Raw genomic sequence first — 15,682 nt, 5'->3', positions numbered from 1 at the left:
TCATTTCAAGATCATAGACCAAGTTATAAAAATCATCATGTCATGCCTCATCATCATCATCGCCCACAACCAATGGTGCTCCATGAATGATGTTATTGTTGTCTATTTCAAGTTACCGAATGCTATAAATTTCCAAATTTCTATAACCACATGAAGAGTGTGAATGAAATATATAATTCATCAATTATTGTATATGCTACGCTAAATTCCAGATGATTGAACGCTCAAAAATGATGAATACGCATAGATTCCAGTATTAAGAATAAAATTAAACGTCGCATTGATTAGAAGTTTAATTCTACTTCACTGGTCATAGACCACTAAGTATACAATCCTCTACTCCATTCTACTGGAATGTAACAGTACATTCCGACATATTTAAATGAAAATTAAATTTAAAATAAATTTAATTCTACTTCACAAGTCAATGACCACTAAGTATATACTGTACAATCTTCTACTCCATTTGAACAGTACATACCAGCAGATCAAATATAAATAAATTTTAGAGTAGAATGGATCTAAATATTCATGAAATAAAGCGTGTTGATAAATTATGATATATTGAATCATTCATTTCAATGATACACACTAAGAAGCGGAACTCCAGAAGTATCTATATGATTTTAAAGGTCGATGACCTAGACCTCGTCTTCTTCTTCGAAATTTTATAATCGTAAACATTCTATTAGTATGGTAATTTATAAAAATAAGCTCCTTCATAAATTTCCAAAAAATGTATTCGAGGAACGCAGATTGGGAGGGGGGTCCCGAAGATCAGCAGTGTTTGTGGGTTTATTGGTGGTGGGATTTTCGAGTGTTGATGAACTAAAGAGGATGTATTTCAATCGATTTAGGTATGTACTGGCTTTACGTCCACTTCAAAGAATATCATGTGCAACATGCAGCACTCCTTACAATTGTAATTGAGATAACCTTTGAAACTCAAAATTGTATTATAACTGAGTTCTTGAAAGCCATTTTATGAAAAGAAAACAAGAAAAATATGGTTCAGTAAGATATTTGCTCAAATGAAAGTGAATTTGAGAAGAGTGAATTGGGATAACCTTATTTGAAACTCAAAATTGTATTATAACTGAATTTTTGAAAGCCATTTTATGAAAAAGAAAACAAGAATAATTTGATTCAGTGAGATATTTGCTCAAATGAAAGTGGATTTGAGAAGAGTGATACTGGCACCGGTTTGCTATCAAGAAGTATCAGTATTGAATCTATTTAGAATAAATTTAAGTATATCAAGCATAGTAACGAAAAAAACAATAGTACTGTAGATTTCAACGTTGAATCAGTAAACCCCTAATTCTAAACTTAATCCAGGCCATGGACATGTAAGGTATGAATGCCTGCATTCAGTGCATGTATGAATACAAAATAAAATTATTAATTGAAAAAAATAAAGTTCACAGAGAATGCTTGCAATAAATGTGCATGTAGGTATATTCCCAATTTTATAAATATAATTCTCCAATGGAATTATGGTTCTTAATCAAAGTGAAAAGTTAAAAATTCAGTCAAATGTTCCCTGGAATAAAATACTACTTATTATAGATTAAAGATCAAACAGGGATAAAACATGGGGTTTGCGCTTTTTTTTCTTCAGTTCGTTCGTATTGGCTGAGTGAAAATTGTCTCCATAAAGGACTAAGGGACTAAACATGTTCCACTTGAACCAGAGCTAAAAATATATCCAAGATCTAGTGAAATCAGTAATAATTTCTAATCATTTGAACTCCATACAAGAAATTGACATTAATTCTCATGTTATTTTTGTCAGAGACAAGAGATTAGTGTCCAATTTTTTTCCAAGAACCTTAAGGAAGGCAACCTGTCAGATGACTTACTCTCACATCAATACACCATTAAAGGTCTCAATACAGCATAGGGGTGATATTATATATTTTCGCGCACGTACGCACAAGCATGCGCAACACACCTCATGCTCGTCGGTAATTATTTTGTGCGCACGAGAAGTCAGACTCGAGTCACTTCATTTGGCGAATGTCTTCATGTGTTCTGCAAGTTTTGTCTGTCAAAAGAAGAAAAGAAGTCGAGTTTTTGTGTTCGTGCAATTACATGCCGGTTGATATGAAAGCGATCCCCTATAATTCATTTCCGAGTAGCAAGGAGGAAAAATTACTGGAATTGAATTTTTGCCAGCACGCCATGGGTGGTCACCATTCTGCAATACTCTCAAGAATGATGATGGTCACTTCTTAGGGAAAGGGAGATTCTTTTTTCAATGGAACTACCAAATGCAGGTAGTCGAGAGATGTTGTTGAAAGTGCTGCATCTATCCACGGCCCTTTAGTATCCAAATGCACTTCTGGTATAGATCCATATAGATCTTTTGGAATTTGACATAGGAATCTGGAAATTTATGAAGACCAGCAATTGACTTTAGATTGTTGAATCAAATTTCTTCCATCCAGATCGAAATTAGTTGTTCAATATCAAATTAGTTGTACAATACACCTAAAATAGAAGGATAGAATAGACATATAATAACATGCATTATTTCTAAATATTGTGAATTTAGTGTAAATTAGGCATCCAGATCTTTATCGATACTTTAATATATTATTCTCCTAAGGTTTTCATCCTAGCTTGAACTATTAGTAACTGATTAAACTTTATGATTCACTTTTACTCCTTATAATAGATTATTAAGGTACTCCTTGTCTGCTGAAATTCGAAAGTTAAATGGAATTGAATTTTATAGTCATCATAATGAACAATTCTTTTTGATTGGTAATATCATATACTATCTCGTAACTTGAGTTTCAAGTTTTTGTGCAGTGTCTCACAATATTCAGAATAATAATATTGTATTAATCTTTCAGTTGGTTTGAATTCTAAAAAAAATTCTTAATATAAGTCTCCTGATTTTGCTTCCCTTTAAATCATCATAAGCATATGGAATGAAACACTCCACCCTTTCCATAATATTTTATGTGCTAACTATAGAATTAAGTACCACACTATACAGTCTAGAAGTTACGATGTTCGAAGCGAGTTATCGGCACATTTGACAGAATCAACGTCACAGCTACACACTCAAACAGGGCTATTAATCTACGTGATACGCTTCTAATGTTTTGAAAATCGATGGGCATGAATTACCGCCGATACTTGAGCAGCGAGAGCGCGCTACCATTACTTTTTACGACCTTCACGCCTGAAGAGCGACCACAAAAAAGAAGAGCCGATGAACGATGTAGATGTACCGCTGGACCGTGCATGAGTTTACCTGTTCGGCATTGAGCATCGGGAGCGGGAGGACATGGGGCGGAAGAATGGCAAGTCTGGGGAGCCTTGACTGCACGTCGAGGACAGGCTACATTATGGTGAAGGGTCTCTTATCAGTATGTTAATCCGCTCACAGCATCCTCCACTGCAAAAAGTGGAGCCCTCCTTCCATCACAATCTTGGACGCTCTGCATTGAGCGTCTTGCCTAACCATACTCACATCGCCCCGTCAACCTGTGTAGTGTATATCTTCATTATCACGGTCATTATCGTTATGGACACGGTTCACCACCTGACACCTGACCATTCTTGCCGATGGCTGTCTCGATTACTGTATCCTCACATTATGTATGTGCACTTGAGGAAATGCTCTCTTCGATCACATTAGATAAAAGAAGTGAAGCAACGATGCTCATGTGCCGGTGTTAATAATTGTAGGAGCCTAGTTAATATTCATCGTACCTTACTGTAACTATATCATACTTCATCACAAAGAACTCTGCTCTAATCATATTTTGAGTCCAAACGTTGCCTCCTACATTATTAAGGAAATGGTCTTGAAACAAAAACGTTTTTTTAACATAGGCCTAACCATAGACAGTAGATGTAAGAGTTGAATGGGATCTCTGATGCTATGAATACTATTGTGAAAACGATAAGTACAACTATGACTATAATAACTCCGCATCATCTTGTTTGATCGTAGTTTCACCCATTCACGTTTAATAATATTGATTGTATTATTATCACGTACGATTGAATCAGCTCTATCACAAGCTTCACTTGGAGCACTTATCACAACCTACCAAGTATCTTTTATATTCTCATTTCATTTCGCTTCTCTAAGGATGTTTATACAAAACACAATAAGAGATGTACGGTACTCTTCAAGTTGGATCCCACAATCTTTGGATCAATAATAAGATTGTAATAGGGACTTGAAATTGAAATTTAACCTCATAAATAACCTAAATAGCCTGGATTCCTCTCACAATTTGGTTCTGCGTTGTGAGTCTAGCAATAAGTTCAATAATCTCAAATCTTGCGCGACCATTTATCATATTAAGCAGTGAATCTTGGTTTGTCCATTCAACCATACAGTTGACAGTTCAGGTTGAATGCTTTGAATGATTGCTCTTCCATTTACAATACCTCCTTTTTTCTAATTTTTCTACAACACTCAACCGACACGTAGCTCTTCACTTCCATTCTACTCTGTTCCGAACGTATCTGGTAACATTTTTCTATATAAACTGTAGCCTAGGAGTGCAATGATTTTAACAGCCAAACTAATTTTTAATTGAAGTACTACCAATTTGAAACAGAATGTCATTTCCTACACCTATTCAATAAGTCCAATATCGGAGCATAATCCAGTTGAATTTGATAGTGAATTCAAATTGAATGAGTTAAATGTGTAGTCCAAGTCAGAAATAAGATTATGAAGTGCTATCTGATCAAATAAAATTTATCTTATCCTGAAATGGTTAAGATTCTGATATACAACAATAAATAAAAGACGTTTTGCCTAATTTGTTACCTCTCTATAGTTTCAAACGGAACCTAAAGAAATCATATTTATGAACATTTGATTTTTTAAAGAATAAATATTGTTTGATTTCTCTACAGCATTACACATTTTCTTGTACAGTAGTTGTAATAGATTCCATGAAATTATCAAAATCATCTCATTTTTTATAGTTTCAAAAATTCGTTTTCATTGTTCATTTGATATCACATTTTTATACTGGTGACTTTCTGATACTGATGAATATGTTCTGTTTAGACCTAAACGTTGGCTTCTTTTTAATAAACTAATAAGTCTGGATTATCCTCTATGCAAACAAAACGTTATTTGGCAATAATTCGATAACCAGCCATGTGGTAGTCGGACAAAAGAACATAATGTTTGTTTGACTCTTTTTGATGCGCGTTGAAAATTAATGTCAAAGCTCCAGTTGTACATGTAGCTTACCCATACAATATTGCACGGCATGGAGATAAAATTCCGCTTGTCTAAGAGATGATTGCTGTCCTCTCTCATTAGACATACTCTGTCAGTGCTAGGCGCCAGTCAGGGTATTTCCATTTCCAACAGCTCCGTTATTCTATGAATAGAGATGATTTTGTTTGGATTTATTGAAGATGAATTGGGGACTAACTGAATCTTGGTTCACAGGATTCACTGCAATGTCTGTATGATTTTGTAATACTTGATAATACATAATTTCATTTCTAGATGAATTTGAGTTCATTCCTCAACTAGAAGTCCAATATAAGAAACCAACATGATTACAACCTGACAGATTCGAGAATCATCTCTCTAGAGAAATAATTCACTATCGAGAATTACTTCTAGAAAATCTAGAAAACAGATTCAGTAGCTCTTTCTTCAAATTTCAATTTCAAATTGGATTCTAATTTCTCATAGTACTCCATCTTCAGATTATTTAATTATTCAATTCATTCAGATTCAATATGAATCGATCACATTTCATTCATATTACAAAATTCTAAAACCACTTCACTTGTTTATAAATGTTTGAAGTGTTTTAAATAAAAGGCTACTTCATGTTTTTATATTGGTTTTAATAAGTACAAAAGTCTAGTACAAGTTGACAGCTCCTACACTTTATTCTAGAAATGAATGTTAATCTATTGTAACTGTTGAGTAAATGGATTGGGTATCAGATATCGAGGAGCAATATTTATAGAGCTCTTGACCTATAAAGGAAATGTGGCCCGGTGAGGTCCTGGCCCCGAGGCCTAGTGTCGACGAAAAAGTGTTATTGCCAGTTTGGGTCGAAGCCCAGCAGGAGACCTGCTTATGTGTTGAGATAAGAGGTGTCATGCACCAGTTCTCATTATTAAGTTGATGTATCTGCGGCGACACCAAATTATCAGCTCAGCTGCATCTCCTCCTCTCCTTTCTTTCTTCTCATCCTCCTTCTTTCCCCTGATATTATCCCTGATGCAACATTCATCTCTTGTCAGCAGCAGATCCGAGGATGTATCGCCTCTCTCCCATTGTCCTCCATTTGCTCCTTCGACCGTAGAGACGTCTTCAGAGTTTGGTTACAGTGATCCTCAATTAAAACTTCCTGCAAAAAAACGCCGTCTGAGTCTGTGAAGAGGTGAACATTCTCCGTAGAGCTAATCGACTTCCATCCTGCACAGATCACCAGTATCTTTTTCGACTAGCTTTTTTACAAATCACCCTCTTCCTCTTAAAAGAGAAATTTCGGCTTTTCAATAAAAAAATCAACTCTCATTTTGTGAATATTACACAACTCAATTGTAAGAGATTATTTCAAGTTTAACCAATTGGGTGCCTTATCTGGAATCTTAAAACTCTTTTTTTATAATTTGTGTCAAATAGTTATCCCCTTTCTGATGAGAACATCAAACATAAGAATATGACTTCTTGTAGTCCTTCATGAGGGTACGAGAAGGCCTGTAGCTATTGCACAAGTTTCTGAAGAAGCTGTCTCTTCATTTCCTATGCTCTTAAATATTTGTGTATTGATTTCTATCGCAGATCCAACAACCAACACCCATCCAAACATACTCTAGAAAGTCTAAATGCTCTTGAAGGAGGCTTCTTCTTGCTCAGAAATTATATTATATCAATTTTTTGTTTAGAGTGATAATCTTATTTCAGGTTTTGGAAATAAGGTAGAAACACAACTTCGAATCTTATTTTCATTATCGGTTTCTCTGTGTGCAAGCTTTGAAGTCGAAAGTAGAAACACAAATGAAGCACTGAATACTTGAGGATTGGAGGCACTGTATTACTGCACTGAGCGCTGTGTTATCTGCTCCTCACAGCTCACTATATCATCACTCATTTTATTATCAATGACCGAACTCACAAGAGGAAGGATTACAGGAAGGAATCCTATTTGAAATATTTTCAACATATTATAAGGATACGATTTAGAATTTGACTTTCCAATAAATTTAATTTTACATTTTCATCAATTCATTATTAAAATTCTTCTTAAAATCAAGTCATAAAATTGAGTTTCATCGGACATTTCTCATAGGAAATGAAGCGATGTTTGGGGTGTGATCTGGTGATGAGCCGTGACCGGCGATTGAGCTGGGAAATGATCAAACACACACTAATTCGATTCCCATCGATGGGCCTCGTCTGCAGCTCTGTTGTCGTGTCGTGTTGTGTCGTACAGCTGTTGCCGTTGTTGCTGTCTCACGATTAGGCGACAGGCAGAGATTCACTTCAAACTATCAGTATTGTCTGAACGGGAAGTAGTGTAGTTATTTATGAGAATTGCTGACAGTAAAACGTGAACTCACTGGCTACACGCAACACACGCGTCCGGCCAGTGTGGGAACCATCCCATCCCATCCGTTCGGCCAATGTACGCGGCTCTGGTTACGAACAATGACAGGCGTCAACTACTTACTGCAATTGTTGTCATCGTACACGGCCAGCCTGAAAGACAGGTGCGAATTTCGCTAAGAAAAACGCTCAGATGTGCTACACGGATCGATTGCAATTTTAGATGAGAGTAGAAACCATACAGTTTTACTACCGTTTATGAAGATGTAAAATGATTTTGAAAATAATATTTTTGAAAAATAGCAATTCTGAAAGCAAAAATAGCAATGTGGAAGTAGGCTACTGCATTGTGATTCTACCATGAAAGATGAAGATGATCTTACTTTAAGAAATTCAAAATAGTTTTTTCTCAAATGTATTAGATATCAAACATTTTCTATCAAAAAGTGTATTTTTGTCACTTACCGTATATTGAAAATCAAAGTAAGACAAAGAACAAGACTAATCATTGTTTATATGGAAATTGCAGCTCGTAGTGTGTTCGAGAAGGATTTTATATTTTGAATGTAGAATGAATTATTGTAAGGGTAACATAAGTTCCAGTTAGCAGCAGTGGGAGCTATTTTCTCATGTAAGAAGTTCACAAGTGTGTTTAAAGGGTGGATAGACTCGAGTTGTATGCTATTTGCTATAGCTTCAGAGTTCGGACTATAGACTGATTAAGTTCAAGTACTTATTACTCTTATCTTAATGTTTAGTTGAAATGTTTGTTCAGTTAGAGAAACCATGTGCTCCTTCCTTGAATGCTTCATTGATTGTATTCTCAAAGCCTTTTGACTGATATTTTATTCAGTTTTTCGAGAAACGATAATCTAATTGAGTAGAAAGCTCTTCACCTTCCCACAATAACCTGGTCTAGAGTTCTTCTTTATCAATGATCCAATTTCGACTGGAAAAGCAGATTTGATATGGATGCTATTACTCGTTCAACTCATTTGTTATGACAACGGATAAATGTTATAACGGGCAGTTGAAAACGTGTCTCAAACTAAGATCGATCGGAGAAACAGTTCTCTCAGCAGAAGCAGAACATGGAAATGGCCGATCGGAGGTTAATGGCGTTAATGGCTTGACAAAATTGCCGCCAGCCGCCTCAGGAGCTGCCTCACTGCTGCCTGCAGCTCGGCAACTCTGCAGTCGGAAAACTGCTACAAGCCTCCACCCTTGATCTTCTTACCGTCTCTCCGCTTTTTCAAGCCAACTCAGAAACCGATCGCATCTAAAACCCACCTTTCCTTCTCCCTCACCTCCACCCACTCATCTACGTTCCTCCTTCGCCCTCCATCCACACCAACCAACCGCAGAGCGATTCGCATCGTTAGTCTTCCAACAATGTGACACCTAACTGTAACCTATAATATTGCATCCCAGTAACAATTTGCGAGCGCGGAAAAGATGTCTTCGACTCCACTCAATCACACAGAAATAATGCGATTGGTAAAAACAATCGAGAGATCAACGACCGGATGGCTGGTATAAAATAGGCTGTTCTTTGGAGTTCCATACTTCGTTCATCCTCTATCTATGAATAATGTAGATTGTAGATCATGGAAACATTCTCCTTTGTGAAACTGAGTTTGATACGAAAACTATTTTGTTCAATAAATTAATAAACGTTGTGAATGTTGGATATTAAACGTTGTGAATATTACACACATAACATTTTAAGTTTAATAATATTGTCAAATCTTCATAAGCATTCTAGAACAGATATCATAGACGGAGCTATGAGCTATCATCAATAATAATGTAGCACGTAGCAGAAAGCTAAAACTGGCATGGAGTTTGATTGAGGATCTTGTGATAAATAGATTTGGAGTTTCATGTTTATGCATATTCTTATCCAATATCCCGGAGAACGAACCATTTTTATTCTACTAATTTTTTTTCTCAATAAACCCGTTGAAGATTGATCAGTGAGGATACAATTCATCTAGGTTACCAGTTCATACACTCATTCATTCTGTGTGAGTTTGAAAATAGAGATTCCTCTACTGACTCTTTTGAACATCCTCCACAAGAATTGTTTTTGAACCACCCCTCACCCAAGAATTTATGATCGTTTGATTAGATGGGCACATCTAATAAATGTGTGATAATCCCAAGAAGTTTATTGAAGTTTATGATAATCCCAAGCTATCTGGTTCACACAACTTCTCAAGAGAATATCACTAATAAATTATTTCTTTATTAACTCCTTCAATAAATTATTTCTTATAAAATTTTCAAGATTTTCTCCATTTTTTCTCCAATGCAAATTTTGTGATTCTTCTTATGCATGGTGGTAGCTCTATGCAAACATTCTGTACATAAAAGGACACTTGTTTCGCATTATCATGTTTAGTTGGTACTTTGTCCGGCATTGTGTGAGTTCCCACATTAGAAGATCCTCGTGACAATGGTGAGATAAATTCAACGAAGATTGTTACAATACAATGTAATCATTTGCTATCTGATTACTCAGGTGTCTCAAAGCGGTAAAGTTGCCCAATTTGTAAGGCTAATTTAACAATGGAGGTTTTAAAAAGTACTGTTTTCTTCCATTCATTTCTATCAAACCGTTTTGATTAAGTAAATGCCGCTATTTGCTAGTGAATGAGCTTCGAAACTGCATCCACGTTTCGCAGATAATTTATGACGCTGATAAACGTTTGATTTTTAGGCTCCTGTGAAAATAATTGATAATGTTGTTAAAGACTGTCAAATTAGGACTTGAATTTTGCTATTTCTTATTTTTTGGTTTGGATTGGTGGTTTAAAGGTATGCGAAGATAGAGATGGAGAAAATTATTTTTTCTTCGTGAACTTGATTATTAAAACCCGTCAAGCATTGTTGACTTACGATACGAGATAAAACAGATGAAAGAACTGAATAGGGAGCAACAAACTATGAATGCGCCTCGCTGGGTAATTGCATCCAGGCGCACGCAATGCCAGGTGCTACCAGTGTATGAAGTAATAGTCTCCAAAGACCGTTTCAGTCCTAATTATATTCGTCTATATTTTTCATTCCGGTTTATCTACAACAGCAATGACAGAAAATGAACTCGAATGGGTCTTTTTAGAGCTTATCTGTTCCCTTCATTATGACCGATTTTGTTGGTAAGAAAGTAGAAATGTTCAAGTGTTTAAATGTTCAAGTTCGTCATTTCCACTTTTGTGATTAATCTTGATAATATGATTTGAGCAGCAACATGGAGTTACATGTAAAAGAATGTGAATCGCTTTATATGGAGTGTTTAGTGGGAAACGGTTGTTTTTGTATTGAGCAGTAGGCTTACACGATAAATAGTGAGAGTTGGCTGTTGGGGAAGTCATAGATACATACTATGTCACAGTTGGAAGTTGTAATCACACTCTAGATTTGTACCCTTAACGGAGGGTCCTTGAAGTGAGCCATGTTACAAGACATTTTTACGCTAACAATGAATCTGTAAACCTAAAATTCAATGTTCCGACTCCCATCGTAACAATATTTCGAATGATTTCAATAAATTGAACCCAACGGAATCATTAATGATAGGTGAGGCCTCAACGACATTCGTGAAGTGAAACCTCAACGTCACGACCATTCGTCAGTATCAGAATTGAATGTTGATCGGGTGCGTCAAATTCGGATTAATGTTGGAGAGCGTCACATTCTCGGATCCTCCGCATCTCCCTCTCTACCCTAAGAAACATTTCAATTAAAGATCTCAATCATGATCAGTAAAAAGTTGGAATATCTATGTCAACGACAGTGTGGGGCTGAGGCTGCCCCAAAACTATAATCTATGTTTTTGGAAATGCTTCTTACACCCATATACAGTCTCCTTATGGTCTCCTAGGTTAGTTATTAGCTGGAATAATAATGACAATTATTGAGGAAAAATTTCTGGAAGATACAAATACTTCTGGCAGGTTCTTAAGACATTATTGAAGCTAGGTACTCTAGATTTTTTGATTATTATTCCAATACTAATAAATCTTTTCTGAGTATTTGTACTTCTCACAAATAAATAAGTGATTTTGAAGTAAGATGGATATAATTTTCCACTAGAAAACTATTGCAATTCCTTCTGATTTAGGAAAAATTTCTGGAAGATACAAATACTTCTGGCAGGTTCTTAAGACATTATTGAAGCTAGGTACTCTAGATTTTTTGATCATTATTCCAATACTAATAAATCTTTTCTGAGTATTTGTACTTCTTACAAATAAATAAGTGATTTTGAAATAAGATGGATATAATTTTCCACTAGAAAAATATTATAGGTACACGTTTTGCACGGACATCAAAAGAGTACGATTAAATTCAATGTAGTCTTTTTGTGATGCTGCGGTAAATAATCATCACCTTGTCCTCGAAAATTGTCTGAGTGAACAAAACCACACAATTTTCTTCCAGTGGCCAAATCCATTTTCGTGTAGAACTCATTACATGGATTTATTGTTCTCATTTTCAGCCTTTTGACGGCTTCCAGTAGGTATGACGAAATAATTGTAAAATCGACAAAAGAAATTCAACAATCCTTGAAACACCTCGACGAATGGAAACAGCAAAGGATGTTTCAGAATAAACAGCCTCGAGAACAGGATGCTGAGTATATTTGAAATTTAAAATATATTTTGAAATACTCATCTGACCCCGATAGAATAAACCATGTGACATGCAATGTGTGAATATAATCTCATGAGTTTTCCAACACAGAAGTGCATTGCCTTACAACTGCGAAATCATCCTTGCACATAAAAAGGATGTTAAATGAAAAACGTATGTGGAATAAAAATATTTGGCACATATTTTCAAATAATAGTCTTCATGAATTATGGAATGAACTGAAGTATCGTAAATATATTTCAAATACAGCAATCGAGGTCATCTGCTGTATCGACTGAGCTGGTTATAGCTGAAACAATAGAGCTGGTTCACAGCTTCGTCCAAAAGCTGATAAACGGCTGAGTAACGTGGTTCGAACAAGGATGATTGAAGGCATGGATACTGATGGATCAGGAAAATGATTGAAATACTTACACTAGTCATTTACATGTAAAACTCACCCATTTCCAGACAGATTCTCGCACGAAAAAATGAAGAGATCATAGGCTTTCCAAACTCCACTGCTTCTTTTATCTTCATTCTGCGTTCTCTCAATACACCAAGCTTGTCAATTATTATATCCAATATTATCCAATTAGTAATTAGCTTATCTATAAGTCTGTGAATTTACTCTTTTCATCCACTAATAATTACAATTTGAATAATTATGATGTGATAGAAGAAATCGAGGTCTCTACATCATGGTTGTTAATAAGAACAGTGGTAACATGTTTTTCACCAAGTTGTTAACCTTGATTGCTCATGCAGTCCATCAAATTTTATAATCTCAATAGTAGGCCTAAATCAAAATAAGAATTTTTAATGAACTTATTTGAAATAATTATGCACCATTCGGCTCTGAGTCACACATTTTGAACTCTTCCATGATGCTAATTCAACTATTCCATCACATATTCGCAGTCATATCAAAAATTGATTGAATGATAACGAATAATTACTAATTATTATTAAACGAAAATACCAATTAAATGCTGTAAATCACCCCGAAGACTTCTGTTACTGCAAATATTGACAACAGGGTAAACAGCTAGATGGAAATTCGATGAGCGCTACTATACTAAAATTATTTGTCAGCCCGGAGCTTTATAATTTTAGTATAGTAGCGCTCATCGAATTTCCATCTAGCTGTTTACACTGTTGTCAATATTTGCAGAAGCAGAAGTCTTTGGGGTGTTTACAGCATTTAATTGGGATTTTTGTTTTATGATAATTATTCATTAATTAGCATTTGAACAAATGCAACTTCCAATATATTTCTATCTGTAGAATAATTACTAATTTCTTTCACATTGAATTATGTACAAGTTATATAATGATTAGGAAAGGGTCAACAATCTATATTCATACCTCAAGGAAAACTCTCATTCAAAATAAATTCTCTCAAGGATCTAGTTTGAACTTGAGACACTATTTTAATAATTCAATTATTCATCAAATTCTAATACATGAATCATAACAGTTCAATGAAAAGTACTTATATAGATTCAGTCATTGAATTGATTCAAATGAAATTGTATGAAATCGTCACCCATAGCAATACAATAATTGAGAAAAAACAAGTGAAGTGGAGTTGGAAGGATCGAAGATCACAACACTCCTCAGTCGGTTAGATGAAGATCGCAGCAACGACATCATCGACAGGCAATGGAAGATCGATGGAGATCCATTGCGGTTGATTGCTATTATTTGCTTCTCGTCGACAATTCTTTGTTCTTCGCTGTGTTTTCTGTCCAGCCTCAGACATACAGACAATCCAAATGCCATCATCAGTGAGGATCTCGATCTCCACTTCCAGTGTTCGTGAGCAGATCGTTCTTTTTCTAGCTATTCCTGAATGCAGTCGATGGAGACGAATGTCGGAGAGAAAAAGAGAGGGAGGAAGAGAGTGCAGATGGAAAGCACAGTAGGTAGAAGTGAGTAAGGAAACTGAGGACTATGATGGACCGGTGCAGGCTTTCAAGGATAGGACGAGGGTAGTGAGGGTAGTGCGTGTAATGTCCGAGCGAGCAAATTGCTTTCTACAATACGTACCTTTTGATTCTTTGTTTTTCTTTTTATCCTTCTTCTATTCGTTTTCTTCTTATTGTGTACTGCAATAGAAGATGAAGATGCTCGGATGCTCAGACCTACAGGTGTTTCTCTCAGCAATCACTCTTTTTCTTCAACCGAGCGAGTAACCTGTGACTGAATCGAGCTTATTCAGGTGAATATACTCGTGGATTAACAAGTTTGTTCAAGTCTGATCATCCCGCTTATCAATCGGACATGGATAAAATTGATATAAGAGTAAAATTTTAATATATATATATAAGCGAGTTTATTTTACAGCTCCAGCCGTTTCTCGCATCCCATCTGCCATTTATTGCTATTATTCCAGTCTCCCTGGACCAGATTTCTATTCATCATACAAGTATACTCCTGCTTGTTTCACAGTTCGGGCGGTCTACCTCTCCTTCTTTTTCCAGGTGGATCCCAATTCAGTATCCTTTTGGGCCACCTCACTTCTCTCATCCTCTGTGTATATTCTAACCATACAAGTCGCTTCTTTTCAATATGCTCTACTGTTGTGTCCAGTTTCCCTATTTTGCTCCTTATCTCCGTATTCCTCACTCGTTGTAAAATTTACAACTTTTAAATAATTTTTCTTTGAATAATAGTCACAAATTAATAATATTACAGTATTATTCTCACATAATATTGCAGACTGTTATAAAAGTTTTAATGACGATAAATGCCATGAAACTCACTGTCCATACAAAACATGAACGCGTAAGTAGTTCCTAGTAAGAACTACCTCATCATTGACTAAAGTGTTTTTATATCAGAGAATGATTTCTACTCTTACTATAGAATGAACAATTATTGAACTTCAGCATGGATCCTTATAATCTATACGGTAGCACAAGGTTACCTTATTTTTCCTCTCCCTATCATTTTGATAGGCCTAATGTACTTATTGTATAAATGAATAAAGAGTTAGTTAAGTAGATAGTCTAGAATCTAGAGAGTCCTTACAGTCCCCACAATCCTTACAGTCTAGATTAGAGTGAGTCGATTTTTTCTTGGTGATCAAGTGAAACATTTCAAATATCAACTCTTAATAATGGTCACTATATAATGCACAATATATTCACAAGAGATTATGTGGAGCATTCTTTAAAGAACTCAGTCAACGTGAAGAAATAATCATAGAAAAAGTAATAATCTCACATGATAGTTCGTTCTATACTGTACATCATGACTCTTCTCTTCTTATTTGGACTGATATTCATAAAAGATTTTTTGTTTTACTTACCTTACCTTTGTTCCAGACCTAGATATTCATCTAATGTTTCTCTTGTATACCTTTGGATACGGTACAATAGTGTTCACATTTCTTTTAGTTTTAATTGATGGAACAAGATGCTCGCTGGATAGATAGCCACAACATTCGGATCTTAACTGTACACGGCG

At 35.5% G+C, this 15,682-nt stretch overlaps 1 protein-coding gene across 1 annotated transcript in view; it reads left to right on the top strand.

Annotated features, from left to right (window-relative positions):
* Positions 1 to 15,682, top strand: part of LOC111052888 — a 37,598-nt gene that overhangs the window by 1,003 nt on the left and 20,913 nt on the right.

This window comes from Nilaparvata lugens, chromosome 1, assembly GCF_014356525.2.
Source record: "Nilaparvata lugens isolate BPH chromosome 1, ASM1435652v1, whole genome shotgun sequence".
NCBI lineage: Eukaryota > Metazoa > Arthropoda > Insecta > Hemiptera > Delphacidae > Nilaparvata > Nilaparvata lugens.
This window is presented reverse-complemented; position numbering and strand designations above follow the sequence as displayed.